Below are 12779 nucleotides of genomic sequence, written 5' to 3'. Positions count from 1 at the left end.
CTACAAAGAAAGTCACTTAGGCAAAAAAGCAGAGGTATTTGACCTTGGTTCACAAGGGAGATGTCTGAGACATCTCCTCGAAGAACAGATAAGGTTTTAAACAAGAGAATGCAACATAGACAGAACTCAATTTAACTCCTTCAGTTCCTATCAGTGCGAAAGCAGGCATCCAGGTGCTTTTTCTTTTTGGCTTTTGGACAAAGGCATGAGAATGTTTTGTGGAGCATGGTTTTGTTTCCCTGTTTGTTCTTTTTCTCCAATAGCCTGACAAATGAAAGGTTCCTGTGTTGCAAAATGCACTTTGTCCTGTCTTCAGACATAGAGGAAGACCTCTTGACTTTGGCTGGCTGTTTTTTTCTTTTTTAAGTTCATTTCAGCACGTTTAAACATCTTTAGGTTTGCATGGAGTTTCTGAAGTGTATTGGTTGTCACGTTAACCTCACACGCGAACGGTCCCCAGTTCGAAACTGGATAGAAGCATGACATTAGGTATTGATATTAAAGCTTTTGACTTTGAGTCTTTGTTCTCGATGGCTCGTCATGACCACAGTAACCTTCTGCAGCCGGTTTCTGTAGTGTAGTGGTTATCACGTTCGCCTAACACGCGAAAGGTCCCTAGTTCGAAACTGGGCAGAAACACGCTGTTACCCTTTGCTATCCAAGCTTTTGACTTTCAGTTCTTGATCTCGATTGCTTGTTGTCACCACAGTAAACACTAGCATCTGGTTTCTGTAGTGTAGCGGTTATCATGTTTGACTCACACGCGAAAGGTCCCCAGTTCGAAACTGGGCAGAAAAACAGCTTTTTCTCTTGGAAAACGATCTTTTTGACTTTCAGTGCTTGTTCTTTATTGCTTGCCATGACCACAGCATTTTTTGCTTGTTTGAATTGGTTGGTTTCTGTAGTGTAGCGGTTATCACGTTCGCTTTACATGCGAAAGGTCCTCAGTTTGAAACTGGGCAGAAACACAGCGTTCCTCTTGCAAACTAGTGCTTTTGACAATGAGTGCTTGATCTTTAATGCTTGCCATGACCACAGTAAACGCTCTTGTCTGGTTACTGTAGTGTAGTGATTGTCCTGTTTGCCATCCTCCTGAAAGTTCCCTGTTTTGATCCCGGGCAGAAACATGTGGCTTTTCTTTATTTTGATCACAAACGTATATTGTTGGCTTAGGCCTCTTTCACACATCAGGTTTTCGGCGTCAGGCGCGATCCGGCGCTTTTGACTAAAACCGGATCCGGCGAAATGCAATGCCGGATCCGGATTCCCCCCCATTGACTTGCATTAGAGCCGGATCGAGCCGGATGGCCATGCGTTTTATCCGATTTTCGCCGGATCCGGCAATGTGACGCGATCCGGCGTCTGGAAAAAACGGCTACTGTAACGTTTTTTGTCTCCGGCGAAAAAGCCGGACACGCCGGATCCGGCGTGTCCGGCTTTTTCATACAATGAAAGCCTATGAGCGCCGCAATGCGCCTGATCCGGCGACAGCCGGATCCGGCTTCTTTGGTCTGAGCATGCTCAGTAGCTCTGCCCACAGGACATATATAAAAGCAAGACAATGGGACCCTCAGCCACACCCAACATGCCACCCAAGCCAAGAACCAGGAGCAGGAGAAGGCAGCAGACATCTGCAGCAGCAGCATCATCAGCACCACCCCAAATGGAGCAGCATGCTGAACAACGTGAGGGGAGTCCAGCAGCAGATGAGAGACGGTAATTATCAAATCTCCCATTCCTCCAAACTAGGGCTATGGAATATCAAGATATTCATGGGCCCTTTGTTTCTCTTTATTCAACAGCCGCCCAATAGATGCAGCAGCAGAAACACCACCCACAGCCATGGAGTCTGGCCATGAGGAAGACAGCACAGCTTCTGGGAGCCCTCCCTCCCTCGCATCGTCAGCGTTTGACAGTAAGTTTTTATTTCAAAAATCCATCATCTCTGTAATATATGTGTATTCATTGCCTTTTATTTCAAAACAGGAATCACAAGATGAAGAGGAGCTCCCAGAAGAAGAAGGAAGGGGTGGACAGACACTTGGAGTGGACTCACAATTGGTAAGTTTTTTGCATCAAACGCAGAAACACAACATCACACTACACACAACACATAGAAAACAATGTTCTGCAGACCACACACAGCAAACAAATGCCTACATCCAAAGACATAACATTTTTTGTTTTCTTCTCTAGTCTTCCCAATCTGGTGCTCGGCCAAGAGGTCCTCGCAGTGCCTCCCAGGGTCGTCGGCGACAGCAACGCGGCGGTCACCAGCGTGTAAGTATAAATATTTTTGCTTTGTTTTTTTGCACTTTTTATTTCATTTCTTTTGTGGAGGCTAATTATGTTATTTTTGTCTTTTTCTTTAACAGCCTTCACAGCGTGCTCCCGACTCTGACGGTGAGGATGGAGGGATTGATGTGGACCACCTCATCGATCTCGTCAGAGAAAGGGAGCCGCTCTGGAATATGGCTGACCGCCGCCACGCTGACCTGATCGTTACCCAACGACTCTGGGAGGAAATCTGTTCGCTCCTTGTGGACCGCTGGGAGGACCTCGAAGCTCGGGCCCAGATTAAAGAGCGTAAGTATATACAGTACCGGTTGCTTGATTTAAACCAGTGTTTCCCGAACTCCAGTCCTCGTGGTCCCCACGGATCATGTGTTCAGGATTTCTATTTACTTTGGAAATCCTGAAAACATGACCCCTGGGGACCATGAGGACTGGAGTTTGGGAAACACTGATGTTGTATACTAACCACTTTGTCCTTTCTCGTTTCAGGGGAGAGAATTGTGAAGCGGTGGCGGTCTGTGAGGGATCATTTCAAGAAGGAGTTCAATAAAGAGATGCGGGCCCCGAGTGGATCTGGAGGACGCAGGAGCAAGTACAAGTACGCACGAGCCCTGTCGTTCCTCCGGGAGACAATGCTCACCAGAAGGTAAATATTACACACCACATGTGACAAAAAAAGTTTAGATGTAACTTTTTTTTTCAGCCAGGGCCATACCATGTCACTATTTTAATTGTTTTTTTTTCTCTTTATTCCACAGCACGGTGAGCAGCACTCGGGAACCTGCACGATTGGACCCTTCTGAGGCGATCCCTGAGGAGACCAGCACCGAGGGACACTTCGACCGCCCCGGTACATCTGCACCTTCCCAGCCTTCCCACACATTCGACCCATCTGTCCCATCCACCAGCACAGGAGCATCGTGGCCGCCTACATTACATGAAGCTGCTGGTGTGGAGATCGCTTTCCCTTTACCCCACCCTTCTGCCCCTGCCACCTCTAGTACACCTGCGGGTACTGGGCAGCAGTGGCAGAGGGGTCAGGAAAAGACTTATGCGCCAGAGTTCTTGCATCTGAATGCATCTTTCCAGAACTGTCTAAAAGTCTTGTCAGAGCAAATCTCCGCAGGCTTTCAGCAGATCAACTCCAGCATTCTGGAGGTGAAGACACTTCTGCAAACCATGCATTCAGAAGCAAGATCTTCGCCAAACCACACCTTTTTCAGGTCTGTTGTGGAGCGCATGGAAACGCTCTCTCCTGCCCAGCAGATGCATGTAATGCATTCATGCCACGCTGCTCTCCAGCAAGTTACCTCCCAACCTCCTCCTCCCACCACAGTAGTTCCTCCACCTGCACCCCCTCCAGCCACTTTTCATCCTCCCCCTCCTATTACATCTACACCCCCTCCAGCCACTTTCCATCCTCCCCCTCCTATTACATCTACACCCCCTCCAGCCACTTTCCATCCTCCCCCTCCTATTACATACCATCCACCTCCCCAGCACCAGCAACCTCCCCAGCACCAGCAACCTCCCCAGTACCAGCAACCTCCCCAGCACCAGCAACCTCCCCAGTACCAGCAACCTCCCCAGTACCAGCAACCTCCCCAGTACCTGCAAACTCCCCAGTACCAGCAACCTCCCCAGTACCAGACATCTCCCCACTTCCAGCAACCTGCCCCGTACCAGACATCTCCCCACTTCCAGCAACCTGCCCTGTACCAGACATCTCCCCACTTCCAGCAACCTGCCCCGTACCAAACTCCTTCCCCATACAACTTGCCATCAACATCATCTGCTCCTACAGTCCCTGCCCAACCCTCCACTCCACCACCCACCACCTCTTCTGCTTCCCACATGTCCACCCATTCTGTAGTTTTTTCCACACCTTCACCTCTAACTGTTCCTTCCCCACCACGATCCCAGTCCTCTCTCCACACTCCCAGTGTCGAAGTGTCCCGCAGCCCCTCCAGCAGTATTTCCACCACACACTGCACAGATTTATAATGTGTGTATTTAAATAAAAATGACCAGTTTTATGGTTTCAAAGCTTTATTAAACAAGTTTATTAAAATTTAAAAAAAGTTTACTAAAAAAAACATTTTTCAATAAAAGTTAAATTATTTTACACTGGTTGTCTGTCATTTCTTTCTGCGGCGAAAAAGGTTAAATACAGGGTATTTAAAAGGTGAAATGGTATTCAAAACTAGGTATATAACTGTGGGTAAATTTTAGCTTTTTGCCACAGTTGTGTTCCTGGTTGTGTTTGAAGCAAAGTATTTCACCTAAAAAGTTGTGTTTATTGTTGGTGATTTCCTAACAATGTACACAACTTTTGTTAAAAGGTGAAATACTTTGCATAAAACACAACCAGGTACACACCTGTGGCCTAAAGCTAAAAATAGAGACCATGACAAGATAGCCAACTTTGGTTGGCAAAGGTATATACTGTTGGTACAGAAGGTACACAAGTTTGGTTAGGGCACAAATCTTTCACACTCTGTCATCCTGCCAGTGTACTCTGCCTTGAGGTGACATAAAGTATTGTGCAAAATTGTCCCTCATCACTGAAACCGTCACAGAACTTCTAGTGGTAATGTCATGGTAATCTTGCAAGGTGGTTTCTTCAGAGGTGTCCTCAATGGAAATGGGTTCCTTGCAGATAACAAAATTGTGGAGAACCACGCACGCTTTGATCACCTCGTCCACAGTTTCTGTCTTGAGGTTGATCGCAGTCAATAGGACCCGCCATTTGGCTGTCAGAATACCAAAGGTACATTCAACCATTCTTCTTGCTCTTGTGAGGCGGTAATTAAAAATGCGTTTTGGTATTGTCAATCCTCTGCTAGAGTACGGTTTCAAAAGGTGTTCTGACAGCTGGAAGGCTTCATCCCCTACACAGACAAATGGCATAGGTGGACCAGATGTTTGCGGCAGCGGTAGGTGGTGGGAACTGGAAGGTGTTTCCATACAGTTTACGCCCCATGGCAGACAGTTTGAAAACTTGAGAGTCATTGGAGCGGCCATAGGCCCCAATATCAACCGCAATAAATTTGTATTCCGCGTCAGCGATGGCCATGAGGACAATTGAAAAATATTTCTTGTAATTGAAATATTCCGATCCCGATCCAGCTGGCTTTACAATGCGGAAATGTTTCCCGTCCACAGCGCCCAAGCAGTTGGGAAACTGACATATCTGTTGAAACTTGTCAGCAATTTCAATCCACCTCTCTGTTGTGGGCTCTGGTAAAAACTCTTCAGCTAAGGAGTCCCACAGTGCACGGCATGTGTACTTCACAATTCCAGATATGGTGGAAATCCCGAGTCTGTACTGGAAATGCAGTGACGAAAGGGATTCTCCAGTTGCAAGAAATCTGTGGGGAATTAAAAAACAATAAATTAGTTTTAAATCACAGCATTACATACCAAAACTGACCTATAACACTTGGAGATACAAACTACCACCAACAAGATTGCAGTGAAAGTGTGCTCTGATGCGATCACATCCAATAAATGTGGCTTACCTTAAAGTCACCATCAGACGCTCTGCGGGTGAAACAGAGAAGCGGCAATAGGTGTTCGCTTTTCTTATGAGGTGTGCAATGCGCTCCACCAAGTAATCAAAATTCTCCATTTTCATCCTAACATATCCAAAAAATTTATCCGGGTTTCGTCGAAGGTCCATGCAGAGTGTAGAATAGACCCCACGCGTCATTCTCTTGGCTGTGATGGGGTGGATCCACAAACGTCGTCTACGATGCCTGATGCGCTGCTGTCTCGCTCTCTCCTTCTCCAGAACAATCACCCTCAAACGATTCACCTCCGCTATAAAAACCGCCAAATTCTTCAAAATATTTCCAATGACAACATCCATCTTCGCCAGTAACTTGCTCTTCTCTCCAACCTGCACTTTCTCTTCGACAACCTGTCAAAGAAGGGCTGTAGGAACACTCTATATATAGTTTTCCAGTAGCCAATCCCGTTCGGAAGGCCACAAGGGTCAATTTTAAAAACCGGATCCGGCGTAACCGTCGAAAAACGGATAGAAAAACGGATGAACCAAATGAGACGGATCCGGTTTTGTCTGTCAAGAAAAAGACGGATCCGGCAGAAAACCAGATCCGTCACATCCGGTTTTACTAAACATTTGCCGGATCCGGCGTTCCGGCACGACGCCGGATCGCGCCTGACGCCGAAAACCTGATGTGTGAAAGTAGCCTTAATTAGCCTTAGTTAGCATATTCTCTTGCTGGTTTAATGAGCATTACTTTTACCAATGTGATTATTTCTACCCGTTTTTGCTTTTGGCAAGCATGTGTGTTTTTGACAGTGTCTAAGTGTTCCTAATTCAAGTAACACTTGATAGGATCAAGGTGCGAAAGCAGGCATCTAGGTGCTTTTTCTTTTTGGCTTTTGGACAAAGGCATGAGAATGTTTTGTGGAGCATGGTTTTGTTTCCCTGTTTGTTCTTTTTCTCCAATAGCCTGACAAATGAAAGGTTCCTGTGTTGCAAAATGCACTTTGTCCTGTCTTCAGACATAGAGGAAGACCTCTTGACTTTGGCTGGCTGTTTTTTTCTTTTTCAAATTCATTTCAGCATGTTTAAACATCTTTAGCTTTGCATTGAGTTTCTGAAGTGTAGTGGTTGTCACGTTAACCTCACACGCAAACGGTCCCCAGTTCGAAACTGGATAGAAGCATGACATTAGGCGTTGATATTAAAGCTTTTGACGTTGAGTCTTTGTTCTCGATGGCTCGTCATGACCACAGTAACCTTCCGCAGCCGGTTTCTGTAGTGTAGTGGTTATCACGTTCGCCTAACACGCGAAAGGTCCCCAGTTCGAAACTGGGCAGAAACACGCTGTTACCCTTTGGTATCCAAGCTTTTGACTTTCAGTTCTTGATCTCGATTGCTTGTTGTCACCACAGTAAGCGCTTGCATCCGCTTTCTGTAGTGTAGCGGTTATCACGTTGGCCTCACACGCGAAAGGTCCCCAGTTTGAAACTGGGCAGAAACACAGCATTTTCTCTTGGAAAACGATCTTTTTGACTTTCAGTGCTTGTTCTTTATTGCTTGCCATGACCACAGCATTTTTTGTTTGTTTGACTCGGTTGGTTTCTGTAGTGTAGCGGTTATCACGTTCGCTTTACACGCGAAAGGTCCGCAGTTCGAAACTGGGCAGAAACACAGTGTTCCTCTTGCAAACTAGCGCTTTTGACAATGAGTGCTTGATCTTTAATGCTTGCCATGACCACAGTAAACGCTCTTGTCTGGTTACTGTAGTGTAGTGATTGTCCTGTTTGCCATCCTCCTGAAAGCTCCCTGTTTTGATCCCGGGCAGAAACATGTGGCTTTTCTTTATTTTGATCACAAACGTATATTGTTGGCTTAATTAGCCTTAGTTAGCATATTCTATTGCTGGTTTAATGAGCATTACTTTTACCAATGTGATTTTTTCTACCCGTTTTTGCTTTTGGCAAGCATGTGTGTTTTTGACAGTGTCTAAGTGTTCCTAATTCAAGTAACACCTGATAGGATCAAGGTGCGAAAGCAGGCATCTAGGTGCTCTTTCTTTTTGGCTTTTGGACAAAGGCATGAGAATGTTTTGTGGAGCATGGTTTTGTTTCCCTGTTTGTTCTTTTTCTCCAATAGCCTGACAAATGAAAGGTTCCTGTGTTGCAAAATGCACTTTGTCCTGTTTTCAGACATAGAGGAAGACCTCTTGACTTTGGCTGGATGTTATTTTCTTTTTCAAGTTCATTTCAGCATGTTTAAACATATTTAGCTTTGCATGGAGTTTCTGAAGTGTAGTGGTTGTCACGTTCACCTCACACGTGAACGGTCCCCAGTTCGAAACTGTATAGAAGCATGACATTAGGTGTTGATATTAAAGCTTTTGATGTTGAGTCTTTGTTCTCGATGGCTCATCATGAGCACAGTAACCTTCTGCAGTCCGTTTCTGTAGTGTAGTGGATATCATGTTTGCCTAACACACAAAAGGTCCCCAGTTCGAAACTGGGCAGAAACACGCTGTTACCCTTTGGTATCCAAGCTTTTGACTTTCAGTTCTTGATCTCGATTGCTTGTTGTCACCACAGTAAGGCTGGTTTCACATTTGCGGTTTTTTTCGCGGTAATTTAGCGCTAAATAGCGCATGCGTTTTTTTTCCTATACTTTGCATGGTATGCGCTTATGTGCGCATACACATGCGTTTGTACGCGTTTTACCGCGCATGCGTTTTTTTGCGGTATGCGCTCGGGCGCACAAAATGCAACTTGTTGCATTTTTTGTGCGTCCAATTTGCCTAAAAAAAACGCATGCGCGCGCAATGCGTTTTTTTACAGCAAGACACCCATTATAAGTCTATGGTGAGCATATGTGCGCATTGGCATGCTTATGTATGCGTTTTTTTGCACATGCATTTATTTTTTTACCATTAGTTTAGACAATGGAATTTAGGGGTTTGGGTAAAGTTAGGGTTAGTTAAGGGGGTTTTGGGTTAGGGTTAGGGTCAGGGTTAGGGTTAGGGTTAGGGTCAGGGTTAGGGTTAAGTATGGTTTGGTTAAGGGTTAGGGTCAGGGTTAGGGTTAGGGTTAGGGTCAGGGTTAGGGTTAAGTATGGTTTGGTTAAGGGTTAGGGTCAGGGTTAGGGTTAGGGTTAGGGTTAGGGTTAGGGTCAGGGTTAGGGTCAGGGTTAGGGTTAAGTATGGTTTGGTTAATGGTTAGGGTCAGGGTTAGGGTTAAGTATGGTTTGGTTAAGGGTTAGGGTTAGGGTTAGGGTTAGGGTCAGGGTTAGGGTTAGGGTTAGGGTTAGGGTCAGGGTTAGTAAAGTCATGGTTTGGGTTTATGTGAGGGGCCACATAATGTTGGAAAAAAACGCAAACGCGGTAAAAACGCACTAAAAACGCATACAAACGCATAAAAACGCTGTGTTTTTTTCCTGCATGCTCATAAAAATGCTTGAAAAAAACGCAGCAGTTGTATGCTTTTGTATGCGTTTTTCAATGCGTTTTTTTGAGGGAAAAACGCGCTGCAAAAAAAAGCAAGTGTGAAACAGGCCTAAGCGCTTGCTTCCGGTTTCTGTAGTGTAGCGGTTATCACGTTCGCCTCACACGCGAAAGGTCCCCAGTTCGAAACTGGGCAGAAACACAGCTTTTTCTCTTGGAAAACGATCTTTTTGACTTTCAGTGCTTGTTCTTTATTGCTTGCCATGACCACAGCATTTTTTGCTTGTTTGAATCGGTTGGTTTCTGTAGTGTAGCGGTTATCATGTTCGCTTTACATGCGAAAGGTCCTCAGTTCGAAACTGGGCAGAAACACAGCGTTCCACTGGCAAACTAGCGCTTTTGACAATGAGTGCTTGATCTTTAATGCTTGCCATGACCACAGTAAACGCTCTTGTCTGGTTACTGTAGTGTAGTGATTGTCCTGTTTGCCATCCTCCTGAAAGTTCCCTGTTTGGATCCCGGGCAGAAACATATGGCTTTTCTTTATTTTGATCACAAACATATGTTGTTGGATTAATTAGCCTTAGTTAGCATTTTCTATTGCTGGTTTAATGAGCATTACTTTTACCAATGTGATTATTTCTGCCCGTTTTTGCTTTTGGCAAGCATGTGTGTTTTTGACAGTGTCTAAGTGTTCCTAATTCAAGTAACACCTGATAGGATCAAGGTGCGAAAGCAGGCATCTAGGTGCTTTTTCTTTTTGGCTTTTGGACAAAGGCATGAGAATGTTTTGTGGAGCATGGTTTTGTTTCCCTGTTTGTTCTTTTTCTCCAATAGCCTGACAAATGAAAGGTTCCTGTGTTGCAAAATGCACTTTGTCCTGTCTTTAGACATAGAGGAAGACCTCTTGACTTTGGCTGAATGTTTTTTCTTTTTCAAGTTCATTTCAGCATGTTTAAACATCTTTAGCTTTGCATGGAGTTTCTGAAGTGTAGTGGTTGTCACGTTCACCTCACACGCGAACGGTCCCCAGTTCGAAACTGGATAGAAGCATGACATTAGGCGTTGATATTAAAGCTTTTGACGTTGAGTCTTTGTTCTCGATGGCTCATCATGACCACAATAACCTTCCGCAGCCGGTTTCTGTAGTGTAGTGGTTATCACGTTCGCATAACACACGAAAGGTCCCCAGTTCGAAAACTGGGCAGAAACACGCTGTTACACTTTGGTATCTAAGCTTTTGACTTTCAGTTCTTGATCTCGATTGCTTGTTGTCACAACTAGAGTTGAGCGACTTTTGGTTTTTTAGGGTCGCGTTTCGTTTCGAGAAACACGACTTTTCCAAAAGTCGGGTCGAGCAACATCGTCCGATTATAGGGAAAATTCGGGGTCGTCCCGAAACACGAAACCCAATGTAAGTCAATGGAGAATAAAAGTCGGCAGAGGAGGACAGGAAACACACCTACAGTGCCCATTTGAATGCCAAAAACATCAATTCTTCTTTCTTAAGCTTGTCAACCTTAATTAACTTCATAATACAAGTTACACACTGAAAAATGGGGGTTATTTGGCTACAAACTGTGGGGGGGGGCTGGCTCCAGGTTTTCATGTGCCCTGGGCGAAAGAGCGCCCCTTTAACACATACCACAACTCATCATGCTCCGATACGGCAGAGAAATAGCGGTATAGTACAATGAAAAATACCTCACTTTTTACATCTCATGACGAGGCCCATCTATTTCTCCATACAGAATCATTGGTCCCATATAATGTTTGAAACAGTATATGATGAGCTCCACATAATGCTACAGTATATGTTGGTCCCCATGGATGAAGCTCCACTGTCTTATGGGCCCAAATAATGCTCCAAACACAATGGGCCCCATTTCTAATGCTCTAGTGTATAATGGGCCCTGTAAATGCTGCTCCAGTGTCTGATGTCCACCCTTGGAAAGTTCCAGTGTATGGTGGGCCCCATCTATCATTCTCCAGAGTATAGTGCTCCCCAAAAATTGCTGTCCCAACATTGAAAACAATCAAATAAGTCTCCTCTCTAGGGAATCCCTGTACTTGTCTGGACAGGTGCTGTAGCTTGCTTAACAGCTCGCCAGCCGTTCTCACTCCCAGTATGGATTACACGTGATTGCACAAAGGTGAGAAAGGGTACCGTATCCCCAGATAACATGTATGGATAGCGTACACATTCAAAATATATGTCTCAGGAGGCAAGCTCAGACGGTGTTAGGCCCAGTATGGATTGCACGTGATTGCACAAAGGTTAGAAAGGGTACCGTATCCCCGGATAACATGTATGGATAGCGTACACATTCAAAATATATGTCTATACATCAGGAGGCAGGCTCAGACGGTGTTAGGCCCAGTGTGGATTGCACGTGATTGCACAAAGGTTAGAAAGGGTACCGTATCCCCGGATAACATGTATGGATAGCGTACACATTCAAAATTTATGTCTATACAGCATGAGGCAGGCTCAGATGGTGTTAGGCCCAGTATGGATTGCACGTGATTGCACAAAGGTTAGAAAGGGTACCGTATCCCCGGATAACATGTATGGATAGCGTACACATTCAAAATATATGTCTATACAGCATGAGGCAGGCTCAGACGGTGTTAGGCCCAGTATGGATTGCACGTGATTGCACAAAGGTTAGAAAGGTACCGTATCCCTGGATAACATGTATGGATAGCGTACACATTCAAAATATATGTCTATACAGCATGAGGCAGGCTCAGACGGTGTTAGGCCCAGTATGGATTGCACGTGATTGCACAAAGGTTAGAAAGGGTACCATATCCCTGGATAACATGTATGGATAGCGTACACATTCAAAATATATGTCTATACAGCATGAGGCAGGCTCAGACGGTGTTAGGCCCAGTATGGATTGCACGTGATTGCACAAAGGTTAGAAAGGGTACCGTATCCCTGGATAACATGTATGGATAGCGTACACATTCAAAATATATGTCTATACAGCATGAGGCAGGCTCAGACGGTGTTAGGCTCAGTATGGATTGCACGTGATTGCACAAAGGTTAGAAAGGGTACCGTATCCCTGGATAACATGTATGGATAGCGTACACATTCAAAATATATGTCTATACAGCATGAGGCAGGCTCAGACGGTGTTAGGCCCAGTATGGATTGCACGTGATTGCACAAAGGTTAGAAAGGGGTACCGTATCCCTGGATAACATGTATGGATAGCGTACACATTCAAAATATATGTCTCAGGAGGCAGGCAAAGACGGTGTCAGGCACAGTATGGATTTGACGGCCCAGATTACACAGCGGAGGAGCAGGGAGAGGTAAAGATTGCAAATGCTGGGGCCCTGCCCAAGCAAGGGGGGCCCACTCGTGGGCGTCGGTACTGGCACTGGGCCCCTCATAGTACAGCGGTGTGTCTGACGGCGGGTGTGCACCACCACCGTCAGAGACACTTGATTGCACTATGAGGGACCCTGTGCCAGTGCCCGCGCCCAAGAGTCGGCCTACCCACCTGTCCAGGGCAACGGCAC

At 45.4% G+C, this 12779-nt stretch overlaps 6 non-coding genes across 6 annotated transcripts; all 6 read left to right on the top strand.

The window, feature by feature from the left end:
* Positions 1–566: 566 nt before the first annotated feature.
* Positions 567–639, top strand: TRNAV-AAC (transfer RNA valine (anticodon AAC)). The gene has a single exon. It is a non-coding gene; the product is annotated as a tRNA-Val (tRNA).
* A 256-nt stretch (positions 640–895) lies between these two features.
* Positions 896–968, top strand: TRNAV-UAC (transfer RNA valine (anticodon UAC)). The gene has a single exon. It is a non-coding gene; the product is annotated as a tRNA-Val (tRNA).
* Positions 969–7078: 6110 nt separating this feature from the next.
* On the top strand, positions 7079–7151 carry TRNAV-AAC (transfer RNA valine (anticodon AAC)). Its single transcript has one exon. It is a non-coding gene; the product is annotated as a tRNA-Val (tRNA).
* Positions 7152–7407: 256 nt separating this feature from the next.
* Positions 7408–7480, top strand: TRNAV-UAC (transfer RNA valine (anticodon UAC)). The gene has a single exon. It is a non-coding gene; the product is annotated as a tRNA-Val (tRNA).
* Positions 7481–9368: 1888 nt separating this feature from the next.
* On the top strand, positions 9369–9441 carry TRNAV-CAC (transfer RNA valine (anticodon CAC)). The gene has a single exon. It is a non-coding gene; the product is annotated as a tRNA-Val (tRNA).
* A 97-nt stretch (positions 9442–9538) lies between these two features.
* TRNAV-UAC (transfer RNA valine (anticodon UAC)) lies at positions 9539–9611 on the top strand. Its single transcript has one exon. It is a non-coding gene; the product is annotated as a tRNA-Val (tRNA).
* The last annotated feature ends 3168 nt before the right edge of the window (positions 9612–12779 follow it).

The sequence above is a fragment of the Dendrobates tinctorius genome, unplaced genomic scaffold (genome assembly GCF_039654945.1).
Source record: "Dendrobates tinctorius isolate UK_male_01 unplaced genomic scaffold, ASM3965494v1 ptg000332l, whole genome shotgun sequence".
NCBI classification, from domain to species: domain Eukaryota; kingdom Metazoa; phylum Chordata; class Amphibia; order Anura; family Dendrobatidae; genus Dendrobates; species Dendrobates tinctorius.
The sequence above is the reverse complement of the archived record's forward strand: the minus strand, read 5'-3'. Positions and strand labels throughout refer to the sequence as shown.